The 15692-nt window shown below is 40.3% G+C and overlaps 1 pseudogene; it reads left to right on the forward strand.

Moving 5' to 3' along the window:
• The first annotated feature begins 898 nt into the window (after positions 1–898).
• Positions 899–1085, forward strand: LOC116634126 (annotated as a pseudogene).
• The last annotated feature ends 14607 nt before the right edge of the window (positions 1086–15692 follow it).

The following is a 15692-nucleotide window of genomic DNA, read 5'->3' on the forward strand; positions in this document are numbered from 1 at the left end:
CAGCAAATTATCATAGATTTTTTCACCACCTACTAAGATTCTGAATAATAAAGCACTAATAGGCATGGGTATATAAAAGCATACCATTAAAAAGGTATTGTTTTCACACTAAACTAAGGGTCTATGGAAAGAGTTATATCCCTTTCATTGTTTTAAGGGGATATGCAGTTCTGGGGCAGTGTCTCTATAATGGAACTAGAGCTAAGAGCTAAGTCTGGAAACCAGCCAAAAACCAGTCCAAAGCTTCTCTGGCCTACACTGCTCTAGCAGGCAGGATACAAGCAAGTTTATAAGGGCAGAATATTTTCACATTTGCTAAATGAGAACCAGGGGACTATGCACGAAAGAAAACTTTGTAAAGACACACTACAGAATGCCAGCCCTCAGGTAGCATGCTGACCAGCCACTGTAAAGCTGTATTAACTCACAACCGATGGAGAGACTGGAAGTCAGTGGTATCAGGGTAAAGGCCAGGTATCCCAGAGGCCTCTGGGAAAAGGTCCCACAGAGCAGAGGGGAAAACAAAGCTTACTCTCAGACGAGTCCCATAAGAATTTCTCACCTTTGGCCAGATTACACAGGATGTCTCAGGGTTGGAGAAGACCTGTAATATAAACAGCTTGTATAGATTACAATTGTTTTGTAGACTCCAACTCCAATGTCATAGTCAGAAGGGTGTGTGTGTGTGTATACATGTGATAAGAACACCACTATATATTCCTCAAGATGCAGGACAATCTGATACTTTTTAAAACCTCAATACTGGGAAGGCAGAGAGTGTCCAGACTGAGACTCACAGAATCCAGTTTATAGGGCTTTTTCTGGCTGGGATAAGGGGTAGCTGTGTATGTTGAGGTACATAGGCTGCAGAATCTGTGCCTTCTGTAAGACTGAAATTATGGCAGGTCCAGAAACTGATGCCCAATTCCATTTCACTGGTATTAAAAAAATATTTCAACTCTTATACTCCCAAAAGGAGAATGAATTGTGTACTGGCCACATGCAGAGGCATTGCTTTGATAGTTTTATACTTCTAGTTAAGGTCTAAAAAATCTCCAGCTGTGAAAGCCACATATGAACTCTAAACAGTCTGTACCTCATCTGTTAAGTTCCCATGCCTGGACAAGCTAATGTCAACTCACAATGTGATACTCAATTTGTACAACAAATGATGAACCTGAAAAAAAAGAATCCAGTATACATTTCTCATCACTTTCCCACTTGGTTGTCTCTAAGTTTTCATAGAACAGTGCTTATTCCCTAATCTGATATCTCCCTCCATGTGGTGGGCACTCAATGCAAGAAATGCTTCTACTGTCTACCTGCTCCCTCCTTGAAACCTCCCCCAGAGAGGAGGGACTACTCTTACTGGTAACTTTGGGAGGGAAACCAGGCAAAGAGAGCTCAGTCCTTTCCTCTATCCTTATTCTAGAGAGTCAGCTGCTCACAGAAAGCAAGGATTCTGTTCTGATTCTCAGTGCTATAAGTTCTTCGGAAGGAGAGCTCCATATGGGAGGCTGGTGGCTTGTGACAGTTGTGTAGGTCTGCCTGATTCTGGAGTACAGTATTAGGAAGCTTATTCTGCTGCACCTAAACCACATTCACCAACCTACATTTGGTTCAGAACTGGGTTGGGGAAAAGGGGTATACTTATGGGCTCCTTAGAATCCCAATCAGTTTGTCGACTCAGTTGATATTACACATGGTGTTACCACCTTATCTTTGCCGCAGCAGGACAGACAGAAAGCAGTATCTAATGAGTGGCCTCTGGTCCTTTGGGGAGAGGCCCAGTCATCAATGGATCTCCGAGATAGAAGCCTTCTCCTACAGTGTTTGCCGATCTCTGTGGTGCAAATATCCACACCATGGATGGTATCAAGCTACACTTGGGACATCACTGAACAGACTTGGGAGGAGATGTTCACAATCTACTCTCTCCACTCAGTGAAGAGCCAACTCAGCCAACCTGCTGCACCTCATTAGAGCCAGAGAACACATCCTTCCACAGGAGCAGATGCCTCTGGCACATGGCTGGATGCACACCTCTGAGCTGGAATTCCTGTTTGGTGATTATTTGCTGCCCTAAGAACTGGCTCAACTGCAGGGAAAGGCCAAGCTTTTGTGTCATATTCGGTGGCAAGTCTACTGTCGGCTCAATACATAATTAAAGGAAACAAGATGAGAACAAGGTTACCTTGCAGGTGGCCACACCAGGAGCCAGCCCAGCATGGATTAGGACTTTCTTTCTAAGTTCCTGCAGTTACACATTTCCCTACTCTTATTTTGGAGCTTGGCAATCACTTCTCTGTCACATAAGAAAGGTCATTTTCCCTTAGCCCTCATTTTCTAAGCAACAGAGTTTGAATTCTGTGTAACGGTTGAGTGATTATACGCTAATTGCTTACACCATCTTGATCCTTATTTTCCATATTTGAAAAAAATGGAGATAGTGATATTTTCCCAGAAGGTTGTTGGAAATATTATAAATGATGTTTCTAAAATAGTTAAGGTGGTATGTGGCATGTAGCAAGCACACAATACCTAGTAGACATGTAATCACCTCTCTGTTGGTGGCAAGGGTGCACATACAGCCCAAGGAGGTGGAGCGGCAAGCAGAGCTCAGCAAATGCAGTTCCTTTTCATTCCATTCCCTCAGTTTGTGCTGTTTATATTAGTTCTGTCCACTTGGCCAGACTGTACATCTGTTCTCCTTCCGATTCCACCTTCTTCTGGGCCTTCTTCTCAGAAGTCATCCCTATGAAGGGGCTACAGGAACTGTAAGCAGAAGGGCCCTTGCTCCTAAAGCAAGTGGATAAAGAAATTGTCTTTAACACACAGGTCTATATGATTAGCATTTCATGTTTTAAGGCCATGCATAATATTCCATTTAGTAGACACACCATATTTTGTCATAATTATTTAACTAGATCCTCAATTAGGTTGTTTTCTGTATCTCACTATTATAAAAAATACTTCATTGAACATTGATATGAAAAATTCTTGCCTACAGTCAGATTATATCATTAAAAGAGGATATATATATAAAAAATATATAGTATTCTTATATATAGTATATATATATATATACACTATATATATTTAAATATTACAATATTTTCACATATAGCCAGCAGGAAATGCATGCCTACAAGAAACACTTCTGAAGCCATTCCAAGCCCTATCCAAGAAAAGTTGGGCAATTTTCTTCATAGTCAACCCACAGCAATCTTCCCTCAACACTCTTCCCATTATTTTTATATATCACTTCTTAAAAAAATCCAGAATATTCAGAACATAAAGGTACCTCAGGATCTTAGTAAATCTGTTTCTTAGGTTGGGTTGCCCAAGAAGCCCCGTGAAACAAAGATTCAGGTGCAAGTAGTTTTTCTGGAAGTAAAGGACTGGGAAGGTGAGATAAGGAAGAGCAGGAAGCCACTAAAGGGTGCTTACCACTATGGGTACCGGCACTGGGTACCCTGGGAAAATCACTTGGAGCTGGTGTAGACATCTGCCTCAGAGATATCTGACCCTAGGGACAGGGGACCTGGGATATTTATTCACGAAATCCTGTTAGTCACTGATTGACAGCCCCTGTTGGAGGGCATTAATACCCTGGCGCTTCCTGTGGCACAGGTGGGCAATGTGACTTTTGTGGCTGGGGAAAGCCCTCAAGCTTTGCAGGAATGCAAGTATTGGTAGTTGGAATTCTGCTAGCATGCACTGAGGTTGTAGGAGTGAGGGCAAATGGATGAGATGCCAACAGAATCTGCTAGAATCTACCCTTAGGGAACACTCAGCTGACTTCCTCGAATGTGGTTGTTGCTTTAAGTTGTGACAAGCCAGTCCTTAGAAGAGGACATTCATGATCTAAAGTCTACGCTCTCCACCCTATTATATACCTATTGAATATTGGCTAAGCTATGAAAACAGACCATAACACAACAGGAGAAAGTAGACACAGCTTTACATCTAGGAAGGTGACAATTATTAATTTAAGAAGCATTTATAGAGAGCCTTTTAGTCTGCCAGACTTTATGATAAGCACTGGAATACAAAGGTGAATTCAACAAAATCCCTGCCTGTAAAGAGTTTACTGTACAGCCAGGTAGAAGAGACAGAACCCTCAGATGAGAAGGTGGGATCTGAGGGCAGAGGAGACCTGTGGCCTGCTATCCAGGTACATGACCTGGGAGGCAGCAATACCTCAGAGAAGAGATATCTATTTGGTACATCTGGGCAGACAGGGCCTCAGAGAGCCTCACAGAGTCCCCCAGCTGCAGCATGGCCCAGAAGTGGAGACTGGTCCCAGACAATCCCCAGACATGCTGCCCAATGAGACTCATTTGCCCAGATGGGGCACAAAAAGCAGCAGAGAGAACCATTAGGCATGAAGGGTGTTTGTCATGAAATTGAGGAATGCTGGGCATGACCTGAGGGCAAGATAGATGGCTTAGTGGCCCCAAAGCTAGTGGACAACTAAGAACCAGGTGCCTCCCCCTGCCCCCTGCACTCCAAAGTCATCCCAGGACTGGGATGGAGCCAGAGAAGTCAGGAGGGAGGCAACCTGGATTGACTAAGAGTTCTACCTTTGGCAGAATGAGGTCTTGTCGAATAAATTCTATTGAGTTACAGACAAATGAAGCAGGGACATCTGTATACTCCAGTTTGTGAGTTGAAAGCTCTACCCATTGCCCAGTGATTCCCCGAATATCATGTTGTTCTTATCAATGAATCTCCCAGAGTAAAATAAAGAGAGTAGAGTAGTATAGTTTTTGCAGTCAGACAGACTTTGATTTGAGTCCTAACTCTCCAAATTCCAGTCCCTATTTGATGTGTGAGGAGGGGCAAATTAACAGTATTTAAACCCTTTTGAGCATCAGGTGCCTCATGTGTAAAGTGGTGGTTAGTGGGAGGATTAGAAGACAAGACAGAAGATCATTCCCGGGGGATCCTGAGCAGAGGAGGCTTCTAGCAGGGTGGGGTGTGATGCTGTGATCCCTGGCTGCTCGTGCTGCAGGGTGACGTCGCCATGTGAAAACAGAGGGGAAGGAACCCTGATGGATGGGTGACCACAGCTCCACCCAGGCTGAGTGACTTTGTGAGGACCTCGTAGACTTCATGGAGATATTCCATAAGCTCAGGCTGAGAAGGGAGCTTGGTAAGGAAAGGTTTTGTTAGAGTTGAAGCACAGCACCGAGAAACCTCCTAAGAGGAGCTGTCATATCCTCTCAACTTCTGTTCTGCAGATGTAATTATATCAACTCCCAAGGGTGGGAGAATTTGCCACAAATCAACAAGCATTTCTAAAGAATAAAAATTTTACGTATATATGTATATTTGTTTATATGTATATGTGTGTCTGTGTGTATCATACCAGTTTCAAGGTAATGAGTGAGCATTGTGAATTCTGATTTTCATTATGAGAAATACTAAATAGAATGTATCATTTTTGTAGACATGCTTATATGTGTAAAGATTTAGGGTTTTAACAAGATGCTCCTTTTTTCCCTTTTTCAGATACATCCAGATGTTTTTAATCTATGCAAAGTAATGTTGGATACGTGCTGCATCCTTCAACTGATTTGCAAGATGTATTTATATGAAATAAAGAAAACACAATGCTTTCAAAAAAATTTTTACCACTTCTTATGGCCTGGAAAATTATTTTTCTATTATTTTGCTCTTTGGAGTTAAGATAGTCAAGCTTCAGAAATATTGTTAATATGGGACAAATCAAGTCTCAAAAATTTTGGAAATAATTGCCTTCTGCAATATATGTAAAAATATTATACACAGTGTCTGGCATACAGGTTGTGTTTAGCAAAAGTTTTTCTCTCCCTTCTCCCCCCACTGACAAGGGCCAAATGAGAAAGAGCTCCACTTTCTAATCATTCCTGCGTATTGGCTTTCCCATTCCTAGTCTGCCTCAAAACATGAAATAACTTCAGATGTTTCTGCTTCAGCTGCACCAGGATCTGGAAATGCAGAGAAGATGCGATTCCTGCTCTAAGAGGCTAATAGTCTAGAGGGAGAGAAGGGCATGCAAACCTTGGACAGACTGTCCATCTGACACTCACCAGTATAGATTTAATTCCACAGTTTCCTGTTACATTATACAATAATCTTCCTACCTGGCTCCCGCTGGCTTTCCTCTTCCTCGGGCCACTTGGTCCGATGAATGGGGTCAGCTCTTGTAAATTAGGCCTGCCTCACACAAGTCCTTCAAACTCTAAACTGCAGAAGACTAATAGCTCCAGGATTAGGCTTGATAGATTCTTTGAAATGGCTTTCTAAATAAAGGAGAATTTGCTCCTGAATTGAAGAGGGGATACTTTTTTAAAAGCAATGACTCTAAATTCAGGGGCACCTGGCTGGCTCAGTCAGTAGAACATGCAATTCTTGATCTCGGGTTGTGAGTTTGAGCCCCATGTTGAGTATAGAGATTACTTTTTTAAAAAATCTTTAAAAAGGAATAAAATAAGATGAAAACAGAAAGGGAGGCAAATCATAAGAGACTCTTAACTCTAGGAAACAAACTGAAGGTTGCTAGAGGGGAGAGCAGTGGGGGGAAGAGGTAACCGGGTGATGGGCATTAAGGAGGGCACTTGATGTAATAAGCATAGGTGTTATATGCAACTGTTGAATCACTAAATTCTACCCCTGAAACTAATAATACAGTATATGTTAACTAAATTGAATTTAAATTTAAAAAATTTTAAAAAGCAACAACTCTTAAAAAAACGAAAAAGAAAAAACACAATGACTTTATATGTGGCAAAGATAGCTGCCAACTCAAAATTTAGACTTTAGAAAACAAATTATCTTACCTACTTTCATTTTTGCCCATCAAATCTTTCATTTCATAAACACGTCTGGGGTGCCTGCCTTGGGCCAGCCATTGTATTGGCACTGGGCTAAGATGAGTTCAACATGGTACCTGCCCTCAAAGAGTTCATGGCCAAGTGGAAAAGAAAGGCAAGGCAGCAGACATCAGAGGAGAGTGCAGTGAGGGCAATGGCAGAGAACGCTGACTGGGGATTGTCTCAATCTGGTAAAATGCGCTCTCTCAGAGTGTGTTGCAGCCAAGTTTATCCCCACTACTATAAGAGCAGTGATCTGGGCACAGAGAATAAGAAATTATTTTTCCTGCTTGCAATTTGGCTCCCCAGTGAAGTCGAAGTGGTGTGTTTTAATATTTACATTCTTTCTGCTAATGCTGTAAGCCCATTAAGAAACTGGTCTCCATTTGACAGTCTCCCGGACTCTTTTCTGTGTCCCTGAGGACATCTCAAGAAATGGCAATAGTAGGACTCTCAATGGCATTATCACATCTCCTCACTGAAACTCACTATAGAGTCTGGTTTTAGAACCATTTTTGCCCACATTGAATGGAAGCTTATCCTCTTGTATTTTCAGTCTTGGTCCATTGGTATCCCCCTAACAATTGGTGCTCATCCCTGTGTCTTTGCTTGTCACCATCCCTAAACTGGATTAGATCAAGTAGGAAATCTTCATCTCTCTCTATTTCTTCCTTTCAAAGGTGTGCCCATGGAGCCTGTTTATTCTCATACTGGGAATGGTGAACTGAGGGGCTAAGGAGACTTTCTCAACTGATTCCAACTTGGAGAACTAATTGATAAGACATGTCCTCTCTTGTGGGCTCCACCACTGCCCTGTCTAAAGTAGGAAGCTGATCTGTGTGTGCTGGGGATGGGAGTAGAGTTGGAAGAAAAGACCCAAGAAAGGACATATAACCTGTGGCAGAATAGAAAGGTGGGGGAGACCAGCAGCTGGAGGTGGGCCTGTGGGGCAAAAATAGAAACTAGAAGGATGTCTCATTAATCAAACAGAACTCAGCGTGCAGAGGCACTACATAAAATGTGAGATTAAAAGTGATTTTTTTAAAAAAACATATAAAATTTTTAAATAACATTTTTAAATAAATAGAAATCAAGTTTAAACTATTCTATACTTTGAAACTGACAGTTGTTTATTATAAAGTTTTTGCTAAGGATGAAAATTCATTTACAAATTACATAAACATATATTGAGTTGTTGAAAGCATCACCTCAGGTTCTAGGGAAGAGTTGTTTATGAATTTAGGAAAGGAGTGAGAGCTTCTCAGAAAACTTTTTTTTCCTAATTGAAAAAGCGTTTTATACTGCTGTCTGATTATAATGTGACCACAGTGTTAGTTTTTCTGGTTTCACTCTGTGGAAGGAAGAGAGGCACCCCTCCAAGGAGGAGAGAAGTCATGCTGTATTTTTCTCTCTGTGCTCACAGTTCTTCCTCAATTTAATGAATGGCAATAAGACTAAAATGACAGAGAGCAACTATAGATTGCTGTAAGTACATCTATGTTATTCCATTGCAGAGTTAAGCTTCATATAAGCTCAGAGACTTCAATGGAAAAATCAAAAAAGGGAGAGAAAAAAGTCAGGGTTTTTGTCTATAAAAAGATACAACAAATTTTAGGAAATGTATCAATGAGGCTTAGGTCAATAAGATGCTAAAATTATACATAGGTGTTTATGTCTTTAAATTTTGCTCTATAAAAATAACACATTTACAGTGTTCTTTGATGTTCATATATATATATACTTAAAGATTTAATTTTTATTTATTTATCTATTTAGAGAGAGCTCACAAGCAGGGGGAGGGACAAAGGGAGAGGGAGAGAGAGAATATCAAGTAGACTCTGCACGGAGCCCAGAGCCCAAGGCAGGGGTCGATCCCACAACCCTGAGATCATGACCTGAGCCAAAAATCAAGAGTTGGACGTTTAACAGACTGAGCCACTCAGGCGCTCCCATATGTATTTTTTAATAATATATTTTATAAGATGATGGCTGGGTAAAAAGCAGGGCTTCTTTATCACTTCACTTGCCTGCTATATACTTTCTGACTAAAATTAAGACAACTCAAGTCAGGATATCTAAATTGCCGGAACACTCTATAAGGGAGTTGGGATTAGCAGACTCTTAAGTGATAAATATAAAGTGACCAAAGATATTCAGTAAATGCTTATCTGAATAATGTCAGTTTTATAGTGATCAAAACATCTCAACAATTGAACTTAATGCAGGGAAACCATTCCCATTGAGCTCTGAAGGCAGTCAGTATGACTGAGTTAACATGAACTGAGGTCTCTGCAAAAATAATTTTGGAAGTCAAATAGGGCTTCTATGGAGATTAATTTTCAGAGTTGGAAAGCCAAAGCAGCCTCTGAAAAAAATTCAATCCCCCCGATATGAAGAATGTATTTTTTGTTATTGTTGTTCTGAGATACAGGTGGATAATTCAAAACCATATGCAGAGTTCATTCTTTGGAATACCATATCTTGAAAGAGGCTAGATAACAAGAAAGCCATATCCTCTTCTCTTGCTCTCATGGACACTTGCTTTAGAAATCCACCGACCATGCCATGAGGAAGCCCAAGCCAGCCCAGGCAGAGACCACACTGGGAACCACAGATAGGTACTCTGGCCACTGAGCCCAGCTGAGGCCCTAATCAATAGCATCAACTGCCAGACATGTTGGGTGGAGACACCTCAGATGATTCCAGCACCAAATCATTAAGTGTTTCCAACTGAGAAGCTCCAGACACATGGGGCAGAAAAGAAGCTATCCTTGCCACACACTGTCTGAATTAATTGACTCACAGAATCTACAAGTATAACAAAATGGTTGTTCTATTCCATTCAGGGTTTTTTTGTGGGGCAGAGAGGTAATTATGCAGCAACCATAACTGCAATAGTCAGTATCTTTAAGTCCCTCAGGCCAGAGACCCTCTGTTATAGTATCCAGAGAATAAATCTCAAGTCTTCATCCAGGATGGAGGAGAGGCAAATGCCAGTCATCTGAATTTGGGGAAAGGATCTCAGGATCTAACTGCTTTTTAAATGAATCTGGTCTTTAATCACCCACACTCCTACCTCTAGACGTCATGGTGCCATTGAATCCTGAGCTCGTTGGGAGATCTGCTCAGGTTTTTTCTTACCTTTTCTTCTGCAGCTCAGAATTCAGGCTTCTGTGGTCTGCTAATGTCAGCCATCACTCACTCCTTTAGTATCCTGGTTTCCACAATGTTGTTGCCATAGTCTTCTCCTCCATTTCTTTTCCTTGTGAGTTTATGCTTTAAAAATCACTTTATTGATGTCTTAGTGGGATTTTCAGAGGAAATGGAATTAAATACTTATGTTCAATTTTGCATCTCTCATTGGAATATTACCTAGACTTTTTCTATCTTTTCTGGATATACTGACTCCATTTCCTTTTATTTATTTGAGTAAAATAAATTACTCAAGAGTACTGGATACAAAATATCTTGTGCTTGTTGGGAAACAGCAACAACAACAACATCAACAACAAAAAACCTTTTCACTCTCTTCAAATATTTCAGTTCTCTGAGATTTGTCCAAATGCATGAGCCTAAAGGCTCCCCTTTCTCTAATTCCAATCCTCATCAGCAATCTGTCTCATTTTGTGTATGGTCCATGTTGCATATTCATAAGAAGTTATAAAAACACAAGCTTATTCCTGAATAAGACAACATAAGACAGAAAACAATGTAGAGAAAACACAAAGACTGTCAAAGAGCATGTTATGATTGTAAATAAGTAGATCGGATCAAATATTTACAGAATGAATGGCCAAGGGTTGAGTATACCAGTGGGTTGTTTGGGCCATGAAGTCAAGAGAGTCTGAGGGTTTTGCTGTGGTCATAGTTGTTACCACTTATTAGGACCACCAACATATCCTTCCTTGCCCCTGCAGATAGAGCCTTGCAGGATGGTGTTCCTACTGTTGGACTCTCTGAAAACAGGAGAGTCTCCCCCTCCTATTCTTTCTGCTTTAGCAGAAATGAAAACTCCTCCCTGCAGGATACTGTTCTCTAACCTCAGTTCCGAGTCACAGCTTCTCCATTCCCTGCTGCAGGTCTTCCTCAGTGTCTCAGTGGGATGGCTGCAAAGGGCTACCTGTACCACAAGTAGAGTTAACCATCACCTCTGCTCCCACAATTCTTGGTCTGCTGGTGTTGGACAGTCATTTTTCTAGACTGCACCACATACTGACCCATTCCAACCTCCAATTCTTCTGGACTTGGAAATCTCTCTCTTGGATTAAAGAAAAACGATAGTTTTTCAAAGAGTTAAGGCATAGCTTGATGTGATTTTTCACATGCTCCCACTAGCCAATGAACATTCAGGCATCCTATGATCATGTGAAAATCACACCTGTTAATTTACAAGTAATTACCTTCATAGATGTGAGATAGAAGAATTATATGTGTTCAAGTATTGTTTTTTAAAGTAAGCTTAGAATTTCTTTGTGTAACCTTAAGCTTTGTGTAACCTTAAGCTAGTGTCACTTACTTTAAAAGTAGCACATAAAAGTATTTTTGATAATTATATGCATCTGTGAGCATATATTTTTGCAAAAACTTTCATGTATTTTAGAATATTTAATCAAATCTAAATGATTCAAGGACTATAAAAATAGTTGAAAAAAGAAAGAAATGCTTAAATGAGAGGCAAATTAGACTAAGAGAAAAAGTACAAGACTATGAAGACAAAGAAAACTAAAGAGGATGGTGAATCAGAAACAAAAAGGAGGGAAATGCCATAAGACTAGTAAAATGGAAGCACCTAATGTGATAACTAACAAGCTATATATAACCAAGGTAGAAGACTGTGATACAGAAGCTATGTCAGCTTTCTGTTAACTTCAACATTGATCTCACACTATACACGCCTTCCATTCCATCTGACTCAAGAGTACTTCCCAGAGCAGATAAGACAGTTCTTTATATACTGCACACTTCTATAGTAACTATTAAGAAATCCAAGGGGCAGATTTTGCTAATAGATTCTACTTATATGTCTGTTTTTATTCAGTTATACATTGATCTCTCAATAATTCTGCTGTAGAACCCATTAAGTGTAGTCTTGTTTACTACAAACTGCAAATTTACAGTAAAACTAAGATTGTACATTAAAATAAATGGTGTCCTCTAACCTCACAACACTTCTGACATCAAATGTGTGGGGTTTTCCATACTAAGCAATTCTCCAGTTCTCAGCAGAATAGGTGTCCTACAATTTAACTCAATTCTGACACTAACTACCTGGAGTAAACTCAGACCCCACAGGTTAAGGACTCAATCCCACAAGATTACTTCCCACTTTAGATGCCTTTGCAAGTCCCAGGTTGTCATCTGTGTTTCTGAGTGGACAGCTATAAATCAGGGGTTCCCATGACCACACCCCTCAGGTTCAATAATTTGCTACAATGGCTCACAGAACCTGGGAAAATGGTTTACTTACTATTACCGATTTATTACAAAGGATATTTCAAAGAATGCAAGTGAAGAACCCAGTGAAGATATACACTGGTCAAGGTCCAGAAGAGTCCTGAGCGCTGGAGCTTCTGTCTCTGTGGACTTTCAGCTCCACCATCTCCCAGGGCATGTGGATACCTTCTTGTTTAACAACCCAGAAGGTTTCCAAACCTGATTGTTTAGGATTTTTATGGAGACTTCATTACACAGGTATAATTGATTAAATCACTGGTCATTCATTAGTGATTAACCTCCAGCCCCTCTCCCCACTCCAGAGGTTGGGGGGTGGGACTGAAAGCTCCAACCCTCTAATCAAATGGTTGATTTCTCTGGCAACCAATCTCCCCATCATTAGGGGCTTCCCAGCAGTAACCTCTTTAACATAAACTCAGGTGTGATTGAAAGAGGCTTGTTATGAATAACAAAAGACATTCTTCTCACACTCATAGATCTGAAGCTTATTCAGAACAGGGGACAAAAACCAAATACTATATCAAAAGGTGTTCTTATTGCTCTTATTGATGTGGGAAACAAAGGCAAAAGAAAGTTAAATTTCCTTACTACTTACAGCCCATTCACAAGTCCTTAAAACAGGCAGAGTGACATTCCCCTAGGAACTCAGCTGCCTCAATGTTAATACTTTCCGAAGGGCAAAAGGCAATCTTAACCCTAACCCCAGGATCCTGTAAATCTACCTTAACATATAAAAATTCCTTTGGAAGCTTCCTTTATCTCTACCCACCCCCCCAAGGTATGTGTTGGCCATCATCCCCCAAGCATATGGCCCACCGATATACATGATATACATCTGAAGGGTCTCATGACTAAGGTTTTATTAGACAGTAATAAATGACATTCTCCTAACAATAGCTAGCCCCCTCAAGGTCCTGGAAACCTTGCTTCCAAATTCCTTAGAGACTTATGCTATCCCTAACCCCCTCCCAACTTGAAAGTATATAATGGGACACTCCTCATGACCCCAGTGCAGCTCTTTCTGTCCTGTCCCTGTGCTTTAATAAAACCACCTTTTGGCACCAAAGATGTCTCCAGAATTCTTTCTTTGCCATCAGCTTCAAACCCTAATGTCTTTCTTACATCATTATCACTTAGGAAATTACAAGAGCTTTAGGAACTCTGGCCAGAGGCAGGGAATGAACACCAAAATATATTTCTTTTTTCTTTTTTAAGATTTTATTTATTTATTTGAGAGAGAGAGAGAGAGAGAGAGAGAGAGAGAGAGAGCACAAGTGGGGGGAGGGGCAGAGGGAGAAGCAGATTCCCCACTGAGCAGGGACCCTGATGTGGGGCTCTATCCCAGGATCCTGGGATCATAATCCTAGCCAAAGACAGATGCTTAACGACTGAGCCACCCAGGTGCCCACAAAATATATTTCTTGTTATATCACACTATCACACACATTGTGTTCAAATGACAAATATAAATAATTAAAATTTGATAATACTTTATTAATATGTTTAAATTTTTTTAAGTAAGGTTTGTTACTCCAAAGTAAATGTGACAATCCGCAGGTAAAATATCACAGTTCTCCCTTATTTTTCTCTCAATTTACATTCCCCTGTTCAGAGGCAACCACTGTTATTTTATTCACTGTATAAGTTGGTATATATCCTTCCAGTCTCTTTCTGGACATTTGCCGACAAAATGTTGTGGGATTGTTGAGTGTGATGGCCAAGAAAGAATTCTTGAGATGTTTTATGGTTCAACTTATTTTATTTAAGCAGCACAGGGACAGGGCCTGTGGGCAGAAAGAGCTGTACTTTTGCTATATGAAGCTGGTGGTTATATGCTTAGTGCTCAAGGGGGAAAGGAGGTGCAGGGAATGTTAGATCATAAATGTCTTCTTAGAATTTTTATTCATAAAACTACTTTAGCAAGATTTCCCTGGTGCTTATCACTCAGCTCGATATTTTAACTATCAGTGATACATACAGGCGGTCATGAGACCTTTTAAGAATGTAGCAACTAGCATGTATTTGATCCTTATTAGAACAATGCAGGCTATAGGTGAGCTTTCCAGGCTAAAGGTGAGCATTTTTCTCCTTCTATCCCTCATCAATATGAGTGTACACATACTTGCAGTAGGCAGAATAAAAGCCTGCCAAAGATGTCTGTATCCTAATCCCTGAAATCTGTAAATAGGTTAGGTTATATAGCAAAGGGAAACTGAGGTTGCTAATCATCTGACTCTAAAATATATTATCCTTTATCTGGGTGGACCCATGTAATCACAGAGGTCCTTAAATGTGGAAGAGGGAGGCAGAAGAGCTCACAGTAATGAGATGTGAGAAAGACTTGACCTGCCATTGTTGGCTTTGCAGATGGAAGGGGGCCAGGAGCAAGGAATGCAAACAGCCTCTAGAAGCTGGAAATGATGGGAAAACAAATTCTCTCCTGGAGCCTTCAGAAAGGAACACAACCCTGCCAACATCTTCATTTTAGCACAGTGAGACTTATTTAGGACTTCTGGCCTCCAGGACTATGAGATAATAAATTCGTGTTGTTTTAAGCCACTAAATTTGTGCTAATTCGTTACAGCAGCAATGGGAAACTAATATAAAGACATTGGGAATTCTTCAATAAATGGCCCATCCAGTTCCCCCAACAGGGAAGTTGAGTCAACAAGCCTTATACGCACGCTCAATTTCCAATTAGCTCTTTCCCATACTCACAATTGTGAGCAGATGGACAAGAATCTCCAAACAGCTAATGAAAGCCTCATGATGAAAGATAAGAGAACAATACTTTTTTTAAAAAACTTGACGTCTTCAAATCTGTTAATCTTCTCCTGTAGGGCTTCTGAATTTTGTGAATTGATAACCAAAACCTGCCTCCCTTTCCCATCAAGATGCTGAAATTAGTTTTCTATGTTCTTCTCTAATTCTTATGATGTTTTAGTTTTTAAGTTTTAACTCTTCGATTCTCTCCTTCCTATCTGTATTGAGCCTGAGCTGATGGTTTCAGCCTTTCAGGACATATATAGATTACCAATCCCATTATATTATGGTCTCCCCCTCCCTGAATAGTTCTAGCCCTCAAGGTTTTTAAAGAACAAGTAGGTTGATAATTATGAAAGTAAATTGTAAAAATAATGTTTAAAAATATAAAAAATACTACTTAAATATAAAGTTTTAGGATAATGATGATGATGATCAATATTTCCAACAGCCCTGCTCCTTGTCAGTAATCTGTAACTAATTCTTTCCAGTCATCCTTATCTCTGAATTCCTGACTTGCCTTTTGTTCCCCTCCTCATCTCTCAAGCCCCCAGAATCCCAGCAAGGAATTCTGCATTGCCTGGGAAGACCATCATCAGAAAAGGCCTGGGTAGC

Source organism: Phoca vitulina, unplaced genomic scaffold (assembly GCF_004348235.1).
Source record: "Phoca vitulina isolate PV1807 unplaced genomic scaffold, GSC_HSeal_1.0 scaffold8, whole genome shotgun sequence".
Lineage (NCBI taxonomy): Eukaryota > Metazoa > Chordata > Mammalia > Carnivora > Phocidae > Phoca > Phoca vitulina.